Here is a 7,154-nt window from a genome sequence, read left to right as displayed (position 1 = left end):
TATTCCCAATATCAATATTTTCTTTCACTGACTTGTTATTACAAATAAATTAGATAATACATTAAAGAGTGTCTGGAGCAGTGGCTGCCACAAAGGAAGCATTCAGTAAATCTTTGTTACTATTACTGTTTTTAATTGCCAACCGCTGGCCTTTTAAAAATTTTCAAGAAGGATAAGGGCCATTTGAATTTACTTTAGACAATGTTTTTAGTTGTAGAAACAGTGGAGAACAGCAACAGAACCTTACCCTCTGGTACTTGAAATAATACTGCAAAGCGACCAGAATCTTGCTGATCACTTCTGCAATTCTGACTCCAAGAAGAAAGAAAGAAGATTTGATTGAACAGATAAAAGGCCTGGCCAAGGTCAAAAGTATGAGCAGAAATGACCACAAAACATGATAATGTCCTTGGGTGGACAGCTTATGATCATCTCCTTGGTTGGGACAAGTGATATGCACAACATGTGTGTGTGTGTGCCCCCATTGGTTTAGCCAGTAATAAGCTCATAGCATTAGCCAGTCTTAATAAAAAGGACCCCCAACTTTGACCCTTCTGCACATCTCAGAAAAGGCCACTATAGCACACCACTCAGCAGTATTTCTCTCGTGGGATCCCTTCCACACTCAGAAGTCTTCCTTGCTTTTCCTTAATAAACCTAACTCACTTTGTTGGCTCTTCTGTCTGTTATATCTCACATCAACGTGAGACAACAAACCCAAGAGTCGTTGGCTCAGGGTGAATCTGTCGACTGTCGATCATCTGGTACCCTCATTCTCTGGGTTCTGCTGACCAGCATTCAGAAAGGGCCCCAGCATTCTCAAAGATCTGCCTACCTCAGGATGAATGGTATGGGGGTTTGAGTAAGAATGGCTACCACAGATGCACAGATTTGAATGGTTGGTCACCAGGTAGTGGCACTATTAGAAGGTGTGGCCTCTGAAGTAGGTGTGGTTTGTTGGAGGAAGTATATCACTTGGAAGTGGGCTGTGAGGTTTCAGAAGCCTAAGGCAGGCCAGTGTTTCTCTCTCTTCCTACTTCCCGCTCCTTCTCCAGTACCATGTCTGCCTGCATGCTACCATGCATCCCGCCATGACAATAATGGGCTAAACCTCTGAACCTGTAAGCCAATCCCAGTTAAATGTTTTCCATAATTAGAGTTGCCTTGACCTTGGTGTCTCTTCACAGCAAGAGATACCCTTAAGACAGATGGTGTAACTGAGTCGTTGGCATAGGCGTCGTGTGGATGGGGGCATTCAAGAAGCAAGAAACTGCCTGAGCAAAGCAGTCAGAAACAAGAGCACATGCAAAGTCTGTAGGTGAGGCCTCGGAGAGTTGCCAGGCCTTTACAGTCATGGAGATTGGCTGGGCAGTGAGAGCAGAGGTAAAATGAGGAGATATAAGGTCATGAAGGATCAAAAGTAAGAGTGTTGGCTTTTACTCTGGGCAGAGAGGGGAGCTGCTAGAAACTCTTAAAGAGTCACGGTATAATGTGTGCCTGCTTTATATTCTTTATTAATGACAGGGGAATGGCAGGCACCCAGGCAGAAGTCAGAACACAACTTTGGAGAGTTGGTTTGCTCTGCCCCCATTTACGCTCTTTCTGGGGATCAAACCCAGGCAGTCAGGCTTCTGAAGTGATTTACCTTTAGGAGTTATCTTGCTAGCCGATGCTTTTGTTTTAATATAGCCATCATGGCTGTTATGTTGAGGACAGAATATAGGTTCGGGTTCTTTGTCACATGTAACAGTGGTCTGGAGCAACAGGCTTTCGGTAGAGATGTGGAGTATTGTCTCTGAATTTGTCAAATGCAAATGTACTAGATATCGTTGATGTATTTATTGCCGCTATATATTATATATAGTTAATGTACTTATATATAGTTTTTCTTATATTAGTTATAGCTTTTTTATTTTAGACAGAAGGGGAAATACAGTGATATTTTATTTATGTTTTATAAATAAAGCTTGCCTGAAGACTAGAAGGTAAAATTAAGCTACTAGAGGCCAGGCAGTAGTGACACACACCTTTAATCCCAGGATTTGGGAGAGAGAGGCAGAGGGACTTCTGTGAGTTCAATACCACCCTGGGCTGCACAAGATAATGTAGAAACAGATCCAGGTGGTGTTGGCTCACACCTTTAATCCTAGACTAGGGAGTCACATGCCTTTAATCCTAGTACTACAGAGGAATGTAAGGCGGGAGAAGACAGGAACTCGTGCTCTCTCAGACTGAGGATTTCTCTAGTGGTTTGACTGCTGTGCTTTTCTGATTTTCAGGTTGAACCCAAATATCTGTCTCTGGGTTTTTATTATTTGTACTACAGCAATGGTCATCTATGTTGAAGAGAGAACATGATTTGATTAGGCACCCTATGAAGGTATGAAAGAGTGGTTGAGTAGTAAAGATGTGGTGTGTCCTTGTTAGAGGGGGTGTGATGTGGGAGTCTTCTGTTTTGTGTTGATTTCATTGGTCAAATAAAGAAACTGCCTTGGCCAGAAAATTAGGTGGGCGGAGTAAACAGAACAGGATGCTGGGTAGAAGGCAGTGAGGGCAGTCACCATGATTCTTCTACTTGAGACCGATGTAGGCTAGAATCTTTCCTGGTAAGCCACCACCTCGTGGTGCTACACACATTATTAGAAATGGGTTAATCAAGATGTGAGAATTAGCCAATAAGAGGCTGGAACTAATGGGCCAGGCAGTATTTAAATGAATACAGTTTCCATGTATTTACTCTGGGACTAAGCTAGCTGTGCGGGAGCCGGGTGGGACAAAAAGCAGGCCTGCTCGCCTCATCACTACAGTGGTGTTTCACTGGGTGGGCTTTGAGATTTTAAAAGTCCAGGCCATTCCCAGTAGCGCCCCACCCCCACCCCTGCCGCTGCATCATGGTTGTTGTCTCAACATGTATGTTCTCTGTGATGGAAGAGTGTGTGACCTTGTTGGAGGAAGTATGTCAATGGGGGTGGGCTTTGAGGTTTAAAAGCCCAAGCAGACTCAGTATCTTTCTTCCTGCTTCCTATACAGATCCAGATGTAGAACTTTCAGCTTCTATGTTGTCTGCCTGCAGGTCACCGTGCTCCCCGTGATAAACCAACCCTATGAAACCAGAACCAAGCCCCAACTAAATCCTTTCTTTGATTAGAGTTGCTGTGGTCATGGTGTCTCCAGAGCAGTAGAACAGTGACTAAGACACTCTCAGCTACTGCTCCAACACCACACCTGTCTGCCTGCTGCCATATTCTTCTCCATGATGGTCATGGACTCTACTACTCTCTGGAGCTGTGAGCCCCACAATTGAATACTTTCTCTTAGAAGTTGCCTTAGTCATGATGTCTTCTAACAGCAATAAAAAAGTAAATAAGACATTATACATATAAGAGTCAACAGTATATTATGTAATTTACTATTCAGTAGTGAAAACATTTGAGCCATTCATGGTGTTGAGACTCTTAAAGAAAGATATTTAGGATTTTAATTGCCATATTGGGACTTAAGGAAATCTTAAGGAGAAAATCCCTTACATACTTCATTTTGATTGTGGGAGAAACCAAGAAGGTAAAGCTAGACTCAAAACAGACAAGTTACAGATTAGTTTGACAACAAATAGAGCATTTGTCATGTCAGGGAATGGTTCTAGATATTGGCTTCTAGAATTTTAGCAGGGGACCACCCACCATTAAACATAAAATGTAGCAAATTTAACAGTGTGTTTGATGTCACATCCAGAGAGATTGAGAGAGAGAGAGAACAAGGCAAAGGGATTCCAGAAAACTGATGTGAGGCACATGGGGCATCAAGTTGCAGTTTTAATTTGTATGAGAAAGGCCTCAGTAAGAACTTTAGACCTGCTTGGTGGAAAGATTTGAAGGATATAACAGTGTTGGTTCTCTGAAAAACAAACCTTTTGAGTAAAGAAACAGCCCAAGGTGCCAAAAGCACAAAGTAAGGAATGGCATGACATGTTTCTTAGGATGTTTTTATAACAATCCAGGAAAGAGATGAAGGTCGGTAGTAGGAACCAGGCTCACTTGTACTAGTGAGAGCCAGTCTGGAGACATATTTTAAAGATACCAATGAAGTTTCCTCCTGGAATAGATGTGGGACAAAGAAGGGTCCTATGTTGAGATTGCTGAAGCTGTCTGATGGGAATAACCATTCTATTTGGAGAGATTAAATTTCAAGTCTAGCAGTCATTTGTTCTGCCTTACATCGTCACAGTCTTGCTTGTGGCTCTGTGGGGCCTTTGACTACTTTCCTTCTGCTGCTGGACAATGACTCCAGGCAGATCCAACAGCACTCTGCCTCGTGCCCAGGCAACACGTCTTTAAAGTGTTGAACATCCACACAATGTGGAGGGATGTGTGCGTTACTGAGATGCAAGGAGAATGGTGTAAGCATGCCTTTGGCTCAATCTTAACCTTTCCTCCTGTCTTCTGAGATTCTGCTCTCTAACAAACTAGCACAGATACTTTTGCCTCAGGTCTGCCTTCTGGGAGAACATAGTAGTGACAACATCTAAATGGATATGAGAGGAGGATGTTGTTGAAATGAGTCACAGTTTGGGAGAGTGATTTAGGAACATGAAGATTTGGGTGCTGTGATACTGGTAGACACTGTGGTCAATGGATACCATCATGATATTGGTTGAAAGCACAAAGGAAAAAAAAAAAGAAAGAAAGCACAAAGGAATATCCAAAACCAGACAGTTGAAAGATTTTGGTCCCTGGGGACAGCAGAGACAGTCAGATCTATTTATTGTTACCATTCTGGTTTCTAGAGAAGTGCATGGCACCGAGCTGGTGCTCACTAGGTAATTTTAGGTTGAATGAAGTAGATCATTGGAGCCTTAGGATTAGTTAGGGAAGAAAATCAAGTCACAAGGAGTGATGAACCTCAATAAGCAAGTCCAAGGAACTTGAACCCCTTGAAGCTGAAAAGTAGGTCTAACAGTATAAGCAAGAGAGAAAAATAACAAAAAGGGAAGTTGTGGTTAGAGAAAGGCTCTCAAGTACACTTTCTACTTGAAGCCTTTTATAATTGTCTCATGGGATGTCCCCCACCCGTGTCTCTTGAAGATATTGCATCTTTTACTGTGTCAAGTTATGTCCACGTGGCCTACCTACTTTCCCCTTTCTTCACCCCCAGTATGGACCCTAACTTCCAATAGAGACTGAATTTGAAAAAATGGAGGTGACATGAAGGCCTAGAAACACAAATTGTGTGTTTGTACGTTTGGCATTCTTGATTTATATCTGTGGTGTACAGATGAAGCTAAGCAGAGTATACATTAGAAAGACTGGGTCTCAAATGCAGATTATGCCCAAAGTACAGAACAATAAGTCGCATTGAGTGAATAGAGATGGATGAGCAATGTGGTACAGAGGCTACTAGACGGGACATGACTCAGCTGTTTCACCCCCATGCGCTAGTGCAATGCAGGGAGAAGGGCAGAGCAGGCCCGCTGCTAAGACACACTTTAGCACCAGCCAATGTGCGGAAATGAGGTCTAAATGAATGCCAGTGTGAACAAAGGGGAAGGAAGACACAAAAGCAAGCTCCATCGCTGCTACAAACACGGTCCCAAAACAACTTGGAGCAGAAAGGGTTTACTTCAGTTCACAAGGCAGGAACTGAAGCAGAGGCCACAGAGGGATGTTGCTTAGTGGCTTGCTCTCCATGGCTTGTTCAGGTTGATTTCCTATACAGTGCAGGGCTACATGATCAGGGCTGAAACTGTCCTCAATGCCCCCATCAATCATTAATCAAGGGAATGCCCCATGGACTGGCCAAGAGGCCAAGCTGATGGAGCCATTTTCTCAGTTGAGATTTCCCTGTCCCTTACGATCCCAGCTTGTGTCAAGATGACAAAAAATAATAATGAGCACAGAGGGTAACATAGGACACAGATGGACAATTCTAAGATGTTAGTACCGTATGTGAGGTAACACAGGACACAGATGGACAATTCTAAGATGTTAGTACAGCGGGTAACATAGAACACAGACGGACAATTCTAAGATGTTAGTACCGTATGTGAGGTAACACAGGACACAGATGGACAATTCTAAGATGTTAGTACCGTATGTAAGGCCAGAGTAAGAGGAAACACTGCTCTTAGTGCATCTCACATTTACCACCTTATTTCATCATCATAACAGTTTGAAGAGGTAGGTGCTATTTTCATTATTTTACAGATGGGGAAACTGAGTCATGCTGAAATCCTACCCACCAAAATGTTGGAGGGTCTTTTGGAGCTGAATGAGCCATGAGGAGCCTATCTGAATGTCATACCTAGTTTGTTTCTCTATTGCTCTGATAAAATGCTGACCCAAAGCAATTTAGGCAGGAAAGGCTTTATTTCTTCTGACAGCTTCTTCATCAAGGGAAGCTAAGGTAGGAGCCTGGAGGTAGAAACTGAAGCAAAGACAATGCAGAAATGCCGCATACTGGCTTGCTCTGCATGACTTGTTCAGTTTCCTTTCTTTTCTTTTCTTTTTTATTATTTTATTACTTTAAAAAATACCATTCCAAATTCCTACTCTCTCCCTTCCTCTCACGCCCTCCTTCCCTCCCCCCTCCAATCCTAAGAGGACAAGGCACCCTGCCCTGTGGCAAGTCCAAGGCCCTCCCTACTACATCTAGGTTGAGCAAGGTTGATCCAAAAAGAATAGGAACCCAAAAAGTCAGTACATGTAGTGGAGACAAATCCCAGTGCCACTATCAGTGGCTCCTCAGTCTGCCCCAACTGTCAACCACATTCAGAGGGACTAGTTTGTTCCCATGCTTGTTCACTCCCAGTCCAGTTGGAGTTGGTGAGCTCCCTTTAGCTTAGGCAAACTGTCTCAGTGAGTGAACCCCTCATGGTCTTGACCTCCTTGCTCATATTCTCACTCCTTCCTCTCTTCAACTGGACTTCGGACCCAGGACCGTCTGCCCAGGGGTGGCACCAACCACAGTGGGCTGGGCCCTCCCCCATCAATTGTTAACGAAGAATATGCTCCCAGACCAGTCTGATGGAGGCAATGCCTCAGCTGAGCTGAGCTCCCCAGGTACGTCTAGGTTTGTGCTGTTGATAAAAATAACCAGTATCTATCCTTACAGATTGATTTAATGTATCTTTGCCTGGTGCCCATGGATGCCAGAAGAGT

This window comes from Chionomys nivalis, chromosome 2 (genome assembly GCF_950005125.1).
Source record: "Chionomys nivalis chromosome 2, mChiNiv1.1, whole genome shotgun sequence".
Lineage (NCBI taxonomy): Eukaryota > Metazoa > Chordata > Mammalia > Rodentia > Cricetidae > Chionomys > Chionomys nivalis.
The sequence above is the reverse complement of the archived record's forward strand: the minus strand, read 5'-3'. Positions refer to the sequence as shown.